Genomic DNA, 21147 nt, shown 5'->3' with positions numbered 1-21147 from the left:
GCAGCTAAAATGTCACTCACAGAGATGCTGATGAAAAGTGAATTTTTTAAATGATTAGATCATGTCTATAGCGAGACTGCCCTGTAGAGGGGCCCATTGACCTTGGAGTTCTGGATGTGAGATTGCTCGCTGAGCTGGAAGGTTAGTTTTCAGATGTTTCGTCACCATTCTAGGTAACATCATCAGTGAGCCTCCGACGAAGCTCACTGATGATGTTACCTAGAATGGTGACAAAACATCTGAAAACTAACCTTCCAGCTCAGCGAGCAATCTCACATCCAGAACCTCAACCTGAGCTACAAATCTTCTCAAAACCCACTAGGACCTTGGAGTTATAGGCAGGTGACCCCAAGGGTATTTGTGACCAGGCATTCAGAGAGTGTCCTGCTCAGACGCAGACTTATTCTCTTTGGTTCAAATTTCCGCAGGTTTGAGGGTTGCAGGCGGAATCATGTCCATGGAGACAGCCAGACTTGTGCAGCATGGTACTGATTGTGTTGGTGGACTTCTCCAACCTTTGATTCATTTTCCTGAGTGTCTTCAACAAACCTGCCTGCGGCTGTTATGTGTATTTGTGAATTTTAATGCACTTATTAATGGCAGACACCATGGGGTTCTCTCCTGCCTGGAGCTGAGAGGTATTTGGTCTCCAGCAGTCTGAGCAGCAGTAACCAGGACTGTTTCTTCCTTGGCCAGCTGTAGAAACATGCCAGTGATACACCCATCAGATTGTGCTCCCAAATCTACCTAACATTCCCACCCAGTGCTAGTGAAGAGTGCAGGAAGCAAATTTCCTCCTGCATCCTCTGGGGAGGGGTAGTCTGTGTCTTCTTCCTCAGAGAAGGGAGGAAGCCTGATGTTTGGAGGCACTGGCCTCTTCAAGGGAGAGTGTATGGGTGGTACCAGTGCCTGCAAGGAAAAGAGAGTGAATGGTTTGTGAAATCAGGTAGAAACTTAGTCAGGCTAAGAGTACATTCACAGAGGTGGTAATGAGACGCAGACAGCACTTGAATCATGCTTAGTTATCAGGACATGGCAAACTCATCTGTTGTCATCATCATCATCATTACTTGAGCACTCCTTATCCTCTCTCACTGAGGCAAGGATTCTTTGTTTTCTCCTGGAAAACAAAGGGACGGATTGAGTGAGACGGAAATAGTGGCCACAGCTATTAATGTTGGTGCAGGTGGAAGAAAGTTAGTGAGGTGACCTGAGTGAGTGACTAGCAAGTGCAGAGGACATGCAGAAATAGTCAGAGAATGGGTGGTGGGAGATCAGAATGATTGAGTGAAGATGGTACATGCAATGGTGAAAGTTGTATACTGTGAGCCTTGGTAGGAACTGAGAGCAGTGGCAGAGTGTGCATGATTGTGTGGTAGCAGAGAGAAGTTGGTGACACCTATGCTTGCAGAGGGAAGAAGGTCATTATCCTTCTCCCTGCATTGCTGGTTATTCCTCTGGACAGTGAACACCACACAGACCCAAGTGGTAACTTCAGACTAGGCTGGTGGGTTCTGGGCTGTGGTCACTTTTAGCAGTCCTGAGGGAAGAGGACTGGGCTTCTCTTCACATCCCATTCACTAGGACCTCTGGGACCCTAACAACAAAGGAGGGTGTCAACGTCCCTTTCTCAGCCATATCCTTTTGAATTCTACAGAAACACACTTTGAATGGCAGTTCCTGGCTTACAATGTTTGACCGGGAGCCTAATGGAGACTTAAATTTGGCACCAGCAGTGTGAATCCCAAAATGTCCCAGCAGTAGTGATAACATGTTGGAGCTCACAGAGAGAAGCCTTTCATGAAACTCATTGAAACAGACCCTTAGTCGATTTTTGGTAAAATGTAGCCTTTTTATAAGGATGCTGTCCTTTAAAGCTCTAGATGGAGCTATTGTGCAGCATACTCATAATTCAATTAGCTAGCTCAGATGAAGGCTATGCAGCTATAGCAAAAACAGTTATGTGTGGTAAAATTGAATGGTTGCAATGGAAGTTAAATCTTAAAGGTCATTATTTGCCAGCAAGTTTTGAAATTGTATCGCAAAGTACCTTTTAATGTAGTGAAACTTTCTGATCTAATCTACAGGGGGTGCACAGTGGCGCCATAAGGATAAGGTGAGGTGTTCCTATAAGTGACCACAGGATGTGGGTTACAGATGAAGGTGATTGGGGTGGGTAGCAGGAACTAGTTAGCTGAAAGATTAGTGGAGGGTGGGCAACTCTACAAAACACCAGAGTTCTTAGAGTGTGACCAAACAGAGAGGGGGGGGGGGGAATGGAAAAAACTGCGATGCTGTAAATCGAAAACAAAGACAGAAATTGCTGGAAGCTCAGCAAGTCTGGCAGCATTTGTGAAGAAAAAGTAAGAGTTAATGTTTTGGATCTGGTCATCCTTCCTCGGAACTCACTGCCACATCTCTTTTAGTCATGCCCACTTCTCCAAACAGGATTTCCGTTCCAATCTTTCTTCTTGTCGTTCTGAGGAAGGACACTGGATCTGAAACATTAGTTCTGTTTTTTTCTTTACGGATGCTGCCAGACCTGCTGAGTTTCCAGCAACTTCTGTTTGTGTGAGAGAGCTTTGAAGCAGGCTTGCCAGCATGGTAGAATGATGCCATGGAATGACTTGAAACTGGAGAATTTAAAATTGATGCATGCTGGAGAGACGGGGATGGCATATCAACTAGGAAAGCAATAGGGTGACATTCTTCTTCCCTGAACACTGCCATCAGTTTGTGCTGCTACTCGTTGGAAAATTAAAAAAAGTTCCCAAATTAGTAATTCTTACATAGTGTGTAGGGCTGCAGCATTATTAACCGGAACAAGAGGTTTTAATAGACGTGTGGCTGAAATGCAGACTATCACCTTCAAACTTGGTTAAGTGGAAAATAAAGGACTAATTTGGCTTGTGTTTTGATACAGGTACAACTTCTACACCTCTTTTACACTTCTGTTTGGAATCACAGAATTTCTCCTTTAGTGTTTTATTCCTGTTTTTTGACCTGGCTAAGATGTTTCACAAGGAGTACATTTTGCAAAATGTCCCTTTCAGTCTGATACACTGATTCTTCATACAAATTACAGGAAGTTGCCATGTACGATGTGCAACACTGGATTCGGCACTCGAGATGCCCAATCACTGTGGACAGCAATTGGCAAAAAAAGCAGAGTGCTGAAATATTTGGCAGTAAATTAGAAACAATAAAAGTCATTGGATGCCGTCTGGGTAGGAGTTACATGTTAAAACTACTGAGAGACTAATTTAGGACTGATGCCAAAAACTTGTTCATGCAAAGGATGATAGGCATTTGAAAAATCTGTGGAACTATTTAACAAAAGCCTTGGATAGATGGAGATGCTGCGATGGGAACTGCATATTTTTTCAGATGAATGAACAACAATTGCTCTATGAACTAAACGTTTACATTGGCAGGATGACCATCATAACAAACACAGCACTAGTCCAATGTTTTATTTAGCTTGTTACGAAAAGACCCCAAGGTCTTTATAATTTATTTCACAATAATGTCAATTGGGAAATGTTAAAAACCTCATGAACCAGATTGAGAAATGTGATGTTCTGTTCAACAATGGTTGATCTTTTCCAAGTGAATTAAATGCTCATCATGGTGCTGGGGATTATGGCCTGGATTTTCATTCTTGAGGTGGGTAGTCGAAATTAGGAACTTCCCTGGCTTGGCTCATGTTCCTCAGGAGAAAGAGCCTGTGAAGTTGGGATTTTAATTGTGGAAATGGTGGGTGTGGGCTACACTTGGGCTGCCTGACTTGAGAAATGTTCAGTGGCAGTCACAAGGCTGCCGGATACCAAGGCACGTTGTTTAAACAGCCCACCTTGACACTGTGGGACTCCAATATAAACGGCTCTCACCCCTCCCATGCAACCCCTATGGGCCCTCACACAACTATGTCACTTCCATGTCCATTTGCTGCCATTGTAGACAATACAGCAATGAATGCTGTAGTGATAGCAGGTTTTTTTTAAAAAAGAACTTTTTTTTAAAAAAGTCATCCATTGATAACTTTTCACTATGTTTAAAAATAGCCATTTTCACTTCAGCCCAATAAATGTGTCAATCAGCCAGATCTGTTAAATCACATGGAACACTTTAACCTTAAACCTTTGTAAGCACGGTGAAATAACAGGTCCAGGAAGCAGGCAGTGGAGAGGATCAGAACTGCTGACTGTCTGCCCCTCTTCCGCAGCTATGTTTGAGTCCAGGTGACCGCGAAAAGGCAGCATGCAGTGTCCGCTAACACTCTTGTTGCCATTAGAGAGAGGTGGGCACTGCAAGGGGTAGGGTGCTTTATCTTCAATTTCAACACCATTTTGATTTAGGCCTCTCCAAGGGGTTTGCAAATAAATTAATCAATTGGAAAACACAGATAATTATGTGTAGTGAATAATAGATGAAAAAGTATCACAGGAGATTTGGTGATGGGGAAAAGTGTTCAGTTGTGTGTAAGCACTTCTGGATGTATAAAATGTGAAACTGAAAGCAGAGAATGGACAGCCGAAGGTGTCAATCAAAAGTAGGGTCACAGGTGTTCAAAGTGAGTTGACTGAATTTTCACAAATTTGGACAGGGTTTCCAGCTTAAACAAAATGGCACTGGTGGCAATGAGTCATGGTTCCAGACATCCCATCACTCACTATTTCTGATGGAGGTAATGGGAGCAGGTACTTTATACACCCACAGTTCATGGAGGCAGCAGAGCAAGTTCAAGCACAACTGCCTTCACTCAAATCACGAGTGAGATGTCCAAACCCTGACATATGGGCTTTAGACCTTTCAAGACAAGCTGCTGGAGTTCTTTGAAGAAGCAGAAAATCATTTTGTACAAGTACAAAAAGATCTTTGGGAGAGGTAAATGACCTTCAAATAGACAGGAATGTGTAAAAACTAATAAACTCATTGAAATTATCACGTTGTCAAGGGAACGATCAAATTCTGAAGGCATTTAAATCTGCTGGCCTTCATTTTCCTGTTGAAGAAAGCTGTCCACACTGTAAATAATGATTAAAAATGATAATTTCATTCTGCCTGTCGACATGAACCCGTGAGCTGTTACTATAAGATTTGTGTTGCGTGACTGACTTCACAAATTTATAAGAGTGTGATGCCTGCCAGTTCAGTGTGATTGACAGCTCCAAGTGATTATGGACTCTTTGAAGTTGGGGCTTGAATGCAAATTATTATTTCTATGAGGTATTGAGTTGTTGAAGAATGTTAGTTATAGTGAATGGTTTTTCATCAATGATTTTAAAAAGAACAGTGAATTTATCAATGGTTGCCAAAGAACTTTATTTAATCTCAACATGGATCATGACGTTTGCTCATGATTGATAGTGGGTGAGTTGGCACTGAGGATGAATGGGAAAAGGTGGTATATACAGGGAAAGTGTTGGCATCAGGTGGGCCTATAGTGGGATTTGGAAGTGAATAGAGGCATAAATTATCAGGGAGAGTGGCTAGAAGGTTTTTGGTTGACATGGAGAGTATATCGGGCCAGGGGGGTTGAATTGGGATTTATATATTGATATGAAATTTATGAGGGCAGTGACGAATGTGTGGGGAGCGTGAAGTGCCATGGTTTGGCGTGGAGAGTGGGAGATGAAAGAATTTATTTGTTACATTTTTTAAAGCTGGGGCAAAGTGCTGGAGCACTAATGGCAGTCTTTCAGACTGTCAACCTGTTCATCCTACAGCTGTTTGATTGCATCTGAACACCCTTTCTGGGACTTACAGGCCTGAGTCCAGTTATCTAACACTTGCCTTGAATCGAACACCAAATATTTATGCATGTTCTCCAGTGCTGGGTGCTGACTCAGAACGCAGACTTGGGAGCTAAGTTCAGGCCTTGAAATAAAAACTTCTTGAAGGAATTCATTAAAACACAAAAAAGCAACTGAGTGGTAAATTTGGTTTTGATTCACAAAATATTTAATTATTTGATTCCAACATTTTGTTTAAGACCTTATTTTGAGCATAAACAATTCTAAATTGTTATGAAAACCAATTTTTTTTGTTTAAAGCATTTTAAGTGATTTATTTATTTCATTAACAAGACACAGATGCAAAGCCTTTTATATATTGATTCTTATATTCAAATGTTGACATATTTATTCAGAGTTTTCCATTACAAATGTTGACATAGCTGATTTAAATTATAAATATTAATATAATGCTGCAGGAAGTGATGTTTATATGTACATGTACACAATACACATGGTTTTTAATAATGTACACAGGACATTTTTAATTTCCCCAGGCTCTGGGCCAACTTGCATGATTGCTCAGAGACTAGATTTTTCAATCTGTTTTATGTCAAATTGTTTATTGACACTCTTAAAACAGAACCAATTGGAAAATCTATTGTTTTTTTAAATGTAAATTTTGTTTAATATTTGCGAGCTCTTAAATTAATTTTAAACACTGTAAATGAAAGCAGTTTAATCAATCATTACACTTAGTAGTTAATCTAGCAATGGAACAAATAGCATTTTATCTCTGTATCTTTTCTAATTTTTCTTTCCTGTCTCAAAGGGTGCCTCAGTACTTACCCAGGTAAGAAATCAAGATGCCGTGCATGCTGGAAATCTGAAATAAGAACCTTGGGAACACCTGGAAAAACTCAGCTCACGTATCATCTATGGAGGAATGATCTTTTACCTTGTCATGAGTTATGAGTCCCATGACTTTTGTGGATGTTCTTAAGAAGCAAGGTTAAAGCATGAACTTGTATTTAGTTCTGACGCTGGGATTCAAGGCGTGTTGATAAAATCTCAGCCAATCTATTTCCTGCTCCAGACATGTTACCTGAGTATCTTAAGTGATTTATTTATTAATATACGTATTTTCTGTTTCTGTAAAGGCAAGCTTGGATCTTGTTTTTCCTGATGTCTGCACATGAAATTACTTATTTATTTCACTGAAGAGCTCTTAGGAGTGAGGGCATAGCTGAATTTATGTTATCTTTCAGTTGCTGATGAAATTTGTTTGTGCTGTTGCTTTGTCTGACACGGCTGTCTGGTTAAGGACGTGTTCCGGTGTGGTGACAGGAGACACAGTAAGATGTATTAACTGAAGGCAGTAGTTGAGTTTACTTTTTTGAGTTTGAGAAACCCAAAGGAACAGATTTCCCTCAGGATCTGATGATTTTTAAAATTTATGTTTGTTTCTTGCATTAAAATGTTAACTGGCTGTTGTTAACTAGGGCTTCAACACTAGGTTGCTACTGGGGAGCAGAAAACGCGAAGGTATACTCTGAGGCCTGTGGAATGAAGTTGGTATGGGAAGATCTGAAAGGGTTGGGTGCAAAGGAGATGGGAAGCCTTGAGGGTAAGCAGATCAGAAAGGTCTGGGGGAAGGGTTACATAGAGTTTGAAACAGTCATGGGAGACTTGAGAATGGGTCATGGTGGAGATTGAAAGCATGTAAGGTTCATCGAAAGGGAGGGGTTAGTTGGAGAACACAATGGTTAGATTTGGGGATTGAAAGGCCTCCAGGTGCTAAGGGGGAATTAGAGGCCTTTGGCAGGAGATCTGAAATGCCTCTGAAGGTGAGATTAAAAGGGTTGAGGTGATGGGTCAAGTAAAGCATGTGAACTAGTCCCATTTAGAAAGCCATTTACCTTTTGGAAAAATGGTCCTCAGTTCCCAAAATATTAAGAGTGTTGCTCTTCACTGTTTGAGTTCTGATGCAGTAATGCGATGCTGAATAGTCGTCAGAAACTATCAGTCTTCAACATAGCAAAGTTGCAAGACTCCATTTTTGTCCAGTCACATACCCAACATTTGAAGGGTAGTGTATGTAAGTCTTAATAAGATATTTTCAGTGCTTTAGCAATGCACTGGATTTCTCCTTGGCAGAGATTCAAGACACCATGAAGGTTAGTTTAACTAACATGAAGGTTGGTTTACAATCCTCTCATGTTATTATATCAACTGCTTGAGGCACTGCAATATAATCTGTGCAGTATTCTTGTTTTGCTGACACACAGGTTGGAACAGATTCAGCTGTGGCTGATTTGGCTGACATTTGAGACAGCCCGCTGCGTGCACTCCAAGAAGGATTAACAGACATTCAGGATGTCATCTACAGTAGCCTGACCCAAGTAGATGACTGACTGCTTTGCAAAATCCATTTACACTCATCTTGGTATGTAAATAATGTGAGAATCCCAGTTTATATCTCCAAAGTAGTTTTTAAAATGGTTATACAATTCTGCTTCTGCATGCTGGAAGCATATACCACAAAAAAAGCCTGTGAATTTCCTGATTAATGTGGATTTGGAGGGATAGGGAGAGAAAGTAGAAACAAGGTACTGTGTTAGATGATCAACCATGATCATATTGAATGGCGGAGCAAGTTTGAAGGGCCAAATGGCCCACTCTTGCTCTTGTTTTCCATGTTCGAGGTAGAGGGATCTTTGTTAGTGTGTTATTTTTCAGGTGGGAGACATAGTTTTCTTATGCGTGGCAGTTTGAAAAGCGAATGAATTATTGATATGCAGATTCCTTATTCTTTCTACAACATGCGTTAGTACACAGTGAATGGAATGAAAAGAAGAAGGATTTACCGTAATTCATTCAATCAGGCATGGATCTCAGTGAGCAATAGTTCGCAAGATATTACTGGATTTGGAACACGTGATTGCGCATTAGACTCTCGATTATCTCGCATTTATGTACCAGGGCTTGTGGCACCTGTATGAAGCTTTTAGATGGTTTGCAGTTATTTGGCATGGTGAAGCTGAGAGGTTGATCTACCAGGTCCGTGATGAGATTCAAAATCAGAATAGCAGGAATTCCAATCAGTCATTTGGAATTGTAATTTGTATTATTCTGTGCAAAATTGGTAGGTACTCCCATTATACAATATACAAGTTTCTTTAAAATTCCATTAATTATTAGGATTTTTGTTCAAAAAATAATTAATTTTAACATGCAATAAATGTTTATGGCTGATCAAAATTATGAGCTCCTGCACACAGTTTTGTCTGGCAACTGAGGAAACAAAATATTTCTCAGAAAAACTGCATCCGGTGAGAAAAAAGGAATTGAAGAATTATGTCAGATGAAACAGGGCTTGAGGAGATTCAGAAGGATAAAATTCAGCACCAATCAGCTTGCATGTCAGGAGATTCATTATTAGTCAAGTATGAGGTTACGTAGGATATGATTATATTCATCAATTATTGCTTAAGATTGTGAAGATACATGTGAGCGTAGGGAACCAGACTAGCCATGTTGTGTATAACACTCCTGCAATTGTTCTTGTGGTTTGTATTTGCATCTCAACAAGATTCAAAGAGGAAAATGGCATCATTCAAGTTGTTATATCTGTTCAGTGCTCCAGCTCAACGAATGTCATCAGCAAGATGACCAAACGCTGATTTAAGAAGGACAATGAGATGTTATCTTTTATTACAAGATGAGTTGAACATAAAAACTAAAATGGTTATGCATCAGTTAGAAAGGGCATCTCAAACATCATGTGCAGTCTTGGTCTCCCTACTTAAGGAAGGATCCCAATGCATTGGAGATGTTTCAAAGGAAGTTTACTAGATTCATAACTTGAATGAGAGTGTTGTCTTATAAGGAAACATTGGACAGGCTGGCCCTGTTTCATTGGAATTTAGAAAAGTGATGAGTGGTTCAATTTGATGTTTATAAGATCCTGAAGCATCTTGACAAAGTGGATTTGGAAAAGATGTTTATTCTTACGGCTCAGCCCAGCACTAAGTGACACTTTTAAAATTAGGAGTCACCCTTACAGGACAGAAAAAAGGGGAATTTCTCACTGAGGGTCTTGCAGTATTGGAACTTTGTGCCTCAGAAAGTAGTGGATGTGATTTCATTGAATATTCTTAAGGCAGAGATTGATAAATTCTTCTGAGGAAGGGTCACCGGACCTAAAACATTAACTCTGATATATTCTTCACAGATGCTGCCAGACCTGCTGAGCTCTTCGACCAACTTCTGTTTTTGTTCCCGATTTACAGCATCCACAGTTCTTTTGGTTTTTATTAATAAATTCTTGTTTGGCAAGAGAATCAAAGGCTATTGAGGGTGGGTAGAAACGTGGTATTTGGTATAGCCATGATCTTATTGAATGGTGGAGCAGGCTTGAAGGGCTGAATGGCCTACTTCTACACCTCATTCGTATGTTTGTCTACTTGATAGCCTTCTGGTTGATAAATCAAGATTCAATGAAAGAGGTTAAATCACTGAAGATTCAGGGTGATCTTGCCACTCGAATATTGTTGCGAAGTTGGGTAGAGTACTTGTGGATTGGGAGGCAGAAAGTTAGAATTTGTTTTTTGTAAAATGCTAGGGGGGAAAGCATTGCATGGTCCCATTAAAAGAGCATATGCTTTTTCTGCGCTTAGAGATTTAAAACGGATGTCTGAGAGCTGCAGTTTGAAAGTTTGTAAGTACACAGAGAGCAACCAGATGGAAACATTTGTATTGAAAGGCCATACAGTTAGCAGGCCAATTAGCTGTTATTTTACCAAGACATCAGACTTTTGAATTTAGCCAATCAATTTCAACCAGGTACTTAGGTACCAAAAAACTGTTAAATTTAAGTCTGATGCTTTTGACAACATAGGACCAATGCTAGTGTAAGAAATATTGATATATCATCAAGGATATAAAAAGAAGGGGGCAGTAGGTCAAAGCCCCAGAGCTAGCTGCCATCCACCAGAGTTAACAGCCCTCAGCTCTCAAAAGAGAATTGCTGGCTGTCATAGCCTCCTCATTGTCTTAGGGAAAGCACCATCTAAATAACAATGATACCAATGACACAACTAGTTAATATTCCTGACAGAACAATCGACAGGGAAGGTATTCCTGACTGAAGAATTGATGAAGAAGGCACTGAACATTCTAGAAGACACATAACCTGGCTGTAATATTGAGAGACTAAATTCTATTTTTTTAAATATATGTGAGAGTTGTATTTATTGGAACAGAATAGCATTTAGAATTTTGCTATATTCAGGAATAGTAGGTGGTTAAAAGGGATTTATTTGGTTTGTTTATGGTTTAGTTAATTTGTTCATTGGTGGTGTTAGGTAAATGAATTATTACTTGTTGATTTTAAAGTGAATGTCAGGGATTTGTTTAATATGACCACTAGAAGTTGTTAAAACACAGGTTACACCTCTTTTCACTTACCTCTCTTACACTTCTTTTACAGATTACAGGTTGAGGTGCTCCTCTTTAGGTGTTTTGATCTTAGTTCTCAAAGAGGGGTCAACCTCCACTTTACAACAAATACAAAATTGGCTTAATGGCAGGAGACAGAGTGTGATTGGAAGGGTTGTTTTTTAGACTGGAGACCTGTGACCAGCGGTGTTCCACAGGGACAGATGCTAGGTCCACTTTTGTTTGTTATTTATATAAATGTTAGAGAAGAATTTATAAGGAATAGTTAGTTAAGATGACATCAAAATTGGTGATGTAGTGGACAGTGAAGGTCACCTGAGATTACAAAGAGCTCTTGATCAATTGGGACAATGGGCTGAAGAGTGACCAAAGGAGTTTAATTTGGACAAATGCAAGGTATTGCATTTTAGTAAAACAAACAAGGGCAAGGCTGTTTTAGGTTAGAAGTAGGGCCTTGGGTAATAATGTTGCAAAACAGAGAAACCTAGAGCATAGATAATTCTTTGAAGCAAGCATCACATATAGATAGGGTGATTAAGAAGGCATTTAGAATGTTTTGGTTTATCGCTTAGACATTTGAGTATAGGAGTCGGGATGTCATGTTAAGGTTTTACAAGATGTTGGTGAGGCCACTTGTGGAGTCCTGTGTCTAGTTCTGTTTGCCCTGTTTTAGGAACAATATTTTTAAACTGGAGAGAGCTCAGAGGAGAGTTAGAACATAGAACATAGAACATAGAAAAGTACAGCACAGTACAGGCCCTTTGGCCCACGATGTTGTGCCGTGGAATAATCCTAATCCAAAAATAAAATAACTTAACCTACATTCCCCTCAATTCACTGCTGTCCATGTGCATGTCCAGCAGTCGCTTACATGTCACTAATGACTCCGCTTCCACGACTACCACTGGCAAACTATTCCATGCGCTCACAACTCTCTGGGTGAAGAACCTCCCTCTGACGTCTCCTCTATACCTTCCTCCTAACACCTTAAAACTATGACTCCTCGTGGCAGTCAGTCCTGCCGTGGGGAAAAGTCTCTGGCTATCGACTCTATCTGTGCCTCTCATTACCTTGTACACCTCGATCAGGTCACCTCTCTTCCTCCTTCTCTCCAGAGAGAAAAGTCCGAGCTCAGTCAACCTCTCCCTGTAAGACAAGCCCTCCAGTCCAGGCAGCATCCTGGTAAACCTCCTTTGCACCCTCTCCAAAGCCTCCACATCTTTCCTATAATAGGGCGACCAGAACTAGACACAATATTCCAAGTGTGGTCTCACCAGGGTTTCGTAGAGCTGCAGCATAACCTCACGGCTCTTAAACTCGATCCCCCTGTTAATGAAAGCCAAAACACCATATGCTTTCTTAACAACCTTATCGACTTGGGTGGCAACTTTGAGGGAGCTATGCACTTGAACACCAAGATCCCGCTGTTCCTCCACACTGCCGAGAATCCTGCCTTTAATCCTAAATTCAGCATTTAAGTTCGACCTTCCAAAATGCATCACCTCGCATTTATCCAGGTTGAACTCCATCTGCCATTTCTCAGCCCAGCTCTGCATACTGTCAATGTCTCGCAGAAGCCTGCAATAGCCCTTGATACTATCAACGGCATCTCCAACCTTTGTGTCATCAGCAAACATACTAACCCACCCCTCAACCTCCTCATCCAAGTCATTTATAAAATCTACAAAGAGCAGAGGCCCAAGAACAGACCCCTGCGGAACACCACTCAGCACTGACCTCCAGGCAGAATACTTACCATCTACAACCACTCTCTGCCTCCTGTCAGCCAACCAATTCTGAATCCAGACAACCAAATCACCCTGTGTCCCATACCTCCTGACTTCATGAATGAGCCTGCCGTGGGGAACCTTATCAAATGCCTTGCTGAAGTCCATGTACACCACATCCACTGCTCGACCCTCGTCAGCCTGTCTCGTGACCTCCTCAAAGAACTCAATAAGATTTGTGAGGCATGACCTGCCCCTCACAAAGCCTTGCTGACTCCCTTTAATCACGCTATGCTTTTCCAAACAGTCATAAATCCTATCCCTCAAAATTCTTTCCAAAACCTTGCTGACCACAGACGTAAGACTGACTGGTCTGTAATTTCCAGGGATTTCCCTATTCCCTTTCTTGAAAAGAGGAACAACATATGCCTCCCTCCAATCTTCCGGTACGACTCCCGTGGAGAGTGAAGAAGCAAAGATCTTCGCCAGCGGCTTAGCAACCTCCTTTCTCACTTCCCGGAGCAACCTAGGATAAATCTGGTTTGGCCCTGGGGACTTATCAATGTTAATGTTCGCTAAAATTTCCAGCACATCAACTTCCGCAATCTCGATCTGTTCAAGCCTGTTTTTCTGCTCCTCAAAGTTCTCATTCACAACAAGGTCCCTTTCTTTAGTGAAAACCAAAGCAAAAAACTCATTTAGGGCTTCCCCTATCTGTTTAGACTCCACGCACAAGTTCCCTACGCTATCCCTGATCGGCCCTACCTTCTGCCTGATCATTCTCTTATTCCTCACGTATGAGTAAAATGCCTTAGGGTTCTCCCTAATCCTTCCTGCCAAGCCTTTTTCATGGCCCCTCCTGGCCATCCTCAGTCCACTTTTGAGCTCCTTTCGAGCAAGCCTGTAATCCTCTAAAGCTGTGCTAGACCCTTGCTTCCTCCACCTTACATAAGCTGCCTTTTTCTTTTTGACAAGAAGTACCTCTGTTCCCGTCATCCAAGGCTCCTTAATCTTACCCCTTCTTACCTGTCTCAGAGGAACAAATTTATGCATCACTCGCAACAACTGCTTCTTAAACAGTTACCAGGATGTTGCCAGGAATGGAGGGTTTGAGCTATAAGAAGAGGCTGACTGGACTATGACATTTTACACTGGGGCGTAGGAAGTTGAGGGGTGACTTTATAGAAGTTTATATAAAATCATGAGGATATAGATAAGCAGGTAAACAGCAGGTGTCTTTTCCCTGGGGGGGAGGGGGGGGGGATGGGGAGTTGCAAGACTAAGGGGCGTATTTTTAAAGTGAGAGGAGAAAGATTTTAAAAAAGGACATGAAGAGCATTTTTTTTTACAGAGAGATTGGTTCATATGTGGAACGAACTTCCAGAGAAAGTTGCGGATATGGGTACAGTTACAAAGTTTTAAAAACATTTGGGTAGGGACATGAATAAGAAATGTTTGGAGGGATATGGCCAAGCGCAGGCAGATGGGATGAGTTTGAGATTATGGTTGACATGGTCTGGTTTAACTGAAGGGTCCGTTTCCATGATGTCTAACTCTATGACTCTAAGTCAGTATCTGTAGTAAATGCAACTTAAATCCAGCTTATGGAGTCACTTAAAAATAATTGTAGCAAGCGGGTAGATTGCAAATAATTTCAAATAATCCCTGGACCACCGTCTAACAACAAACTAAGGTTAGAAGAAATTATCCTGTTATAAATCCTGTACATACATTCTGTTTGATAAGCTATTAATAGCACATAAAATTTTGTTATTTCAATGCTAGCAGTAACTGCAATACCAATTTCGCTTATTGGATGTCTCAGCTAGAATAAGTTGTTTGTCTTGATAATTCTATTTTACTTAATTAACTCTAGACATAAATCTGTACTAACTTTGATGTATCTTTTCTTTGATGCAATTTTTTTTATCAGTAAGTGGCTTAAGTATTCCAATATTAATCTGGTGTTGAAAACAAAATAAAAAAGACAAATTCAATCTAAACACTTCTGGCAACAACCCTGAGATAAAAGGATGCATTAATCACATGAATTAGTGTCTGATATTCTATTCTCTTATGGTTACGTGTAATGACTTAAAAACTATTATTTCATCTAATTTTAAAATGAAATGTTCTGCTATAAATAGCACGTAAACAAAAGAAGCAATGGTGAAAATTAGAGTGTTGAAGCCTTTTTTTGGTTCAATGTTTTTTTGATAGAATTTTCACAGAAGACAAATGACGCTGAACTTTCTCAGCGACCCTTACAAATGCCCTAATCATGCAAAACAATACAATTTCTAATTAATCACTGAAATTTAAATATAAGAAAGGCCTATTTTTATCAGTCCCATGGTTAATACAGCATTTTGATTCCTGTGTATTTCCCAATATCATTTAGAAATGAACATGGAAATATAAACAAATCAGAAATAATTATTTCATATTTTCAACTGGATTAGTCAGAAGCTGGCAGGAGTTCAGATTAGAGTTTGTCTGCAAACAACAAAGACCTGGAATAAATAGCAACCAATTGTTTAGGTTACAGTAGCAATGCTGGATGAGTTTAAAGTTTTCATTCATTCATGGGATATGGGCATGTACGCATTTATTGCCCATCCCTAGTTGCCCAGAGGGCAGTTAAGAGTCAATCACATTGTGTGGGTCTGGAGTCACATGAAGTTCAGAAATAGGCTGCTAGGCATTCCATAGGTATTGGACATTTCTTATATTTTGTTTAAGTAAATACCGGAATGTGACGGAGTCCTTATTCCTGTTCTGTATCGTTGACTGTTCAAGATGGACTTGAATTAAAAACCTAATCAGAAGGAAATGTGATTATAACTGATAAATAACAAGCATGACCATTTCCAACAAAGGAATTGAACCATCTTTCCTTGACATTCAATGGCATTTCTGTTACTGAGTCCTCTGTCTTTAACATAATGGAGTCATCAATGTCCACAAATATTACTGGACCAGCTCCACAAGTATTGTCAATATAAGACCAGGTCAGAGGCTGGGAATTCTGCAGTGAATAATTAGCCTCCTGACTCCTCAATGCATTTTGCTAATCTACGAGGTACAACTCGGGAGTGTAATAAAATATCCTTCACTTGCCTGGATGAGTGCTGCTCCAGAAATACTCAAGAAGCTCTACTTCATCCAGGGAAATAAAAAGCTGCTTTTAATGGCACCTCATACACCACATTAAACATTCACTTCTTTTACCATGGTACCATGTCACCAAAATGCACTGCTGCAACTCACCAAGACTTCTTCAAAAGCATCTCTCTAACCCACACTTTCCATAATCTAATATGACAAGGACAGTTCTGCTGGGGAACACCACCATTCCAAAGTTCACTTCCAAATTAGGTACCAGTTGACTTGGAAATATATCCCCATTCTTTCCGTCTGTCTGGACCAAAATCCTAGAACTTATTAATTAGCAAGAGAATTTTCACCTCTTCGACAATAGCAGCTCACCACTAACTTAGCTTATCAAGGGCGATTTGGAATGAGTAATAAATTTTGGCTTTGTCCACATACACGAATAAATAGAAAAAAATGACCTTTCGTTCATACTTACAGGGGATTTTCACAAGAAGTTGCTATTAAGTATCAACATTTTAATGTTAGATTTATTTAGTATTAAAGGATTTTAGAATTATTAAGATATTGAACTATATTCAATTTTACATGAGAAAGACTTTGTATAATTACATTTTGGATCACATTAATATTAGGAACAATTCTTGCTTTCTTAGAAATATGATTGGAATGTAATTAATAGTTTGCTGCTATACTCCCACAGGCCACTTTTAATGAATTTCAATGAACAATTTGAAAGGGAAATATGATTATTAATGTTTCTACAATCTATTGAAAATAAAGTATGTTTTTTTTGATAACTTCATTATTCCACTCTAACTGACCAGTGTTTTAAATTGAAGACCACAGTAAAGGTTTTGTGTGACCACTCCTATCACACAGGAAGCAAGTGCAGCCAATTTGCCTCATGTCTGATGGAGAGATTCAGAGACCTAAACCTGCTTTCGTATTCAGTTCTCGATGGAAATATAAACGAGTGCTGGCAACCAACTTGATAATCAGAAATATGCAAATCCTCCGTGAAGCCCAGCTGGTCATAGAAATAAAAGGCATTCCTGAGGAGAGCCTGATAATGGGGGTAATTTTTCGTAGTAGTGCTTCTCCTGGGGGCACAAAATTGTATTTGCATATAATTCACAAGGCGTTTGGAACAGTCTGCAGCAGTATTTTAAGAAGCTGCTTGTTTGGTGGCTTAATTTTATGAATCAGTCTGGGGGAATCTGAAACTTGCATGTTCTGTCCATTGGTACTTGAAAATTGTTTTGAAATCTTGTGACATACTAGGACTACTGGTGCACTACTAGGAACAGGGACTTCATAAATGAATTTAAGAAAAACATTGGTAATAGAGAAATTAATTGGATTAAGAAGTGACAAATCCCCAGGACCTAATAGTTTCTATTTAAAGGTGTTAAAGGAAATAGGGGAGCACATTGTGTACGCTCTAACTATAATATTTCAGAGTTCCCTAGATATGTTTCTCCACTTTTTAAGAAAGATGAAAGATGAAAACCAGGGAGTTACAGACCAGTTAGCCTGGCATCTGTGGTGGGGAAATTGCTGGAGCCAATAACTGAACACCTTGAAAATTTTCAGTTTATCAGGGTGAGCCAGTATAGATTCATAACAGGTAGTTCATGTCTGACAAACCTCATTGAATTCTTGAAGAGATGACTAAGGTAGTGGACAGGGGAATGTCTATGGATGTTGTTTCTATGCACTTTCTGAAAGCATGTGGCAAAGACTGTCAACTAAGATAGAGGCCCACAGAATTGAGGGTAATTGGTTGAGTGGCAGGTGACAGGAAGTAGGGATAATGGATAAGTACTCAAATTGGCAGGCTCTGACCAGTGATAGCCCATAACGGTCTGTGTTAGGGCCTTTATTATTCATATTATTGATTAACCACTTGGAGAACAGCATAGAAAGTCATATATCCAAATTTGCTGATGACATTAAGCTGGGCTCCAATATAGACAGTGTAGATGATAGCATAAAATTACAAAGGGATAAGACCATAAGACTTAGGAGCAGAAATTAGGCCATTCAGCCCATTGAGTCACCCAGACAATCAATCATGACTGTTAAGTTCCTCAACCCCACTCTCCCGCTTTCTCCCAGTAACCCTTGATCTCCTTGATAATCAAGAACCTATCTATCTCAGTCTTAAATGTACTCAATGACCTGGCCTCCACAGTCTTCTGTGAATGCCATAGATTCACCACTCTCTGGCTGAAGAAGTTTCTCCTTATCTCTATTCTAAAAGGTCTTCCCTTTATCCTAAGACTGTGCCCTCGGGTCCAAGTCTCTCCTATCAATGAAAGCATCTTCCCAAACTCCACTCTGTCCAGGCTATTCAGTATTCTGTAAGTTTCAATTAGATCCCCCCATATCCTTCTAAACTCCAATGAGCATAGTCCCAAAGTCCTCAAACGTGCCTCATATGTTAAGCTTTTCATTCCTGGGACCATTCTCATGAGCCTCCTCTGAACCTGCTCCAGGGCCAGTATATCCTTTCTGAGATATGGGGCCCAAAACTGTACACAATACTCCAAATGTGGCTGACCAGAGCCTTATAGAGCCTTAGTAGTACGTCCCTGTTTTTATATTCAAGTCCTCTCAAAATAAATGCCAACACTGCTTTTGCCTTCCTGACAACTGATTCAACCTGCAAGTTTACCTTGAGAGAATCCTGGACTAGAACTCCCAAGTCTCTTTGCACTTCAGACTTCTGAATTTTCTCCCCATTTAGAAAATAGTACATGCTTTTATTCTTCTGACCAAAGTGCATGACCTTACATTTGCCCACTCCATCTGCCACTTCTTTGCCCAATCTCCCAACCTGTCTAAATCCTTCTGCAGCCTCCCCACCTCCTCAATACTACCTGTACCTCAACCTATCTTTATATCATATGCACACTTAGCTAGAATGCACTCAGTTCCTTCATCTAGATGAATAATGTACAAAGTGAAAAGTTGTGGTCCCAACACTGACCTTTGCGGAACATCAGTCATCACCGGCCGCCATCCCGAGAAAGACCCTTTTATCCCCACTGTCTGCTTCCTGCCAGACAGCCAGTCTTCTATCCATGCTAGCACCTTGCCTCTAACACCGTGGGCCCTTATCTTACTCAGCAGCCTCCTGTGCGGCACCTTGTCAAAGGCCTTCTTGAAGTCCAGGTAGATAACATCTATCGGCTGGTCCAAGTACAGAGGGTGGAACACATTTAGAACTCTCTTCCACAAATGGCAGTGAATGCAGAATCAGATGTTGACAAACTAAAAGAAAGGGCAAAACTGTGGCTGTTAGAGTTCAATGGAAGCAAGTGTGAGGTTATCCATTTTGGAATGGGAAAATATGTACTGGAATACTTTCTATGAAGTTGAATACAGTGGATGTCCAAAGACCCTTGAGAGTTGAGGTGCACAGATATTTAAAATGTCATGAACATATGCAGAAGATAATCAGGAAAACTGTTGGAATGCTGGTCTTTATATCTAAAAGACTGGAGTACAAAGATACAGAGGTTATGCTGCAGTGACACAAACCCTGGCTAGTTGCCACTTGGAGTACTGTGAGCAGATCCGGCCACCATATCTAAGGGAGGATATATTGGCATTGGGTAGAGCGCTATATAGGTTTACAAGAGCAATACCTGGCTTCAGAGGTTAAGTTATGAGATTACACAAATTAGGCCTATTTTCTATAGAATAAAGAAGGTTAAAAGGTGATCTGATCAAAGTCTTCAAGATATTAACAGGAAAAGACAGGTTACATAAACTATTTCCACTGTTTGGGGATTCTAGAACTAAGGCATGAACCTTGAAAATTAGGGCTGGACTATTCAGGAGAGATGTAAGGAAGTACAGAGGGTGGTAGACATTTGGAACTCTCTTCCACAAATGGCAGTGGATGCAGAATCAGCTGTTAGTTTAAATCTGAGAAATATCCTTTGATTAACTTAAATATATCGACCAAAGGCAGGTGTATGGAATTAGCCATGATTTCATTGAATAGTGGAATAGTTTGAGGGACTGAATAGCCTACTCCTGTTCCTATGTTCTCCATTCTGGATAGATTAATTAGACAATTGGCCTGTTTCTTTTGGGTACCTGAACATCCCATTTTGGGGCTCCACCAAAACAGTGGTGGCTGGAATGACAAGGAATGATTCATCAAATGCTGGACTCTAATTTTCATTTTACAACCACATTCTTTCCATCCGAAGGTAAAGTTAGATATCAACCCACATATCACTGAAATTACTACTATGATTAATACAAGTTTATGGAAATATTGAAATTCGCTTATAAAATTTTCAGCTTTAAATCTGAAATCTTTAAATATTTAACCAATTGTGATGTGTTTAGTATGTATGACATATTAAAATATGATGTACATTTTAACAATCAAACTAAACTGAAAATAGATGGATTTAGTTCAATGGATTTAATTCCTTCTAAACCCAATACCATTTCCTAGAAGGAAAAGGGCAGCAGATACATAAGAACTTCACCACCTACAAGTTCCCCTCCAAACCATTCTCCATCCTGATTTGCAAGTATATCACTATTCCTTCACTGTTACTCAAATTCTAGGGCTACAGAGAGAGTGCAGGGAAGTGGAGTTGAAATGCCCATCAGCCATGATTTAAATGACGGAGTGGACTTGATGGGCCAAATGGCCTTACTTCCACTCCTAGGTCTTATGGTCTTATTCCTTCCCAAACAGCCCCTGATGAAGGAACTGCACTCTGAAAGCTTGTGATTTCAAATAAACCTGATGGACTATAACCTGCTGTGTGACTTCTGACTTTGTCCATCCCAGTTCAACACCAGTACCTCCACAGCAGGTTAAGGAGGCAGCTCATCACTACCTTCCCAAGGGCAACTAGAGAAGTCAGTGACACTCACGTCCTGCAATCTAATTAAAAATTAACAACTTTGGTGCTAGTCAGCTGAGGATCCTAAAATGTACTCTGCAGCATAAGCAATATTATAATGTTTGAGAGCCTTGATGACAAACTAATGCAGTTGTCTAAGTGAAAAATCTCCAATATTTAATTAAGTTTGACATGTGTGACTAAATATTGTTGCAGTGGCATAGGATT

At 40.2% G+C, this 21147-nt stretch overlaps 1 long non-coding RNA gene across 2 annotated transcripts in view; it reads left to right on the top strand.

Annotated features, from left to right (window-relative positions):
- LOC125465495 (uncharacterized) overlaps nt 1–21147 on the top strand; it is a 74560-nt gene that overhangs the window by 41103 nt on the left and 12310 nt on the right. For both annotated transcript variants that reach the window (XR_009442768.1, XR_007250262.2), the window contains one exon: nt 6568–8181. This is a non-coding gene — a long non-coding RNA (uncharacterized LOC125465495). The remainder of the gene's footprint in view (nt 1–6567; nt 8182–21147) is intronic.

This window comes from Stegostoma tigrinum, chromosome 29, assembly GCF_030684315.1.
Source record: "Stegostoma tigrinum isolate sSteTig4 chromosome 29, sSteTig4.hap1, whole genome shotgun sequence".
In the NCBI taxonomy this organism is placed as follows: domain Eukaryota; kingdom Metazoa; phylum Chordata; class Chondrichthyes; order Orectolobiformes; family Stegostomatidae; genus Stegostoma; species Stegostoma tigrinum.
This window is presented reverse-complemented; position numbering and strand designations above follow the sequence as displayed.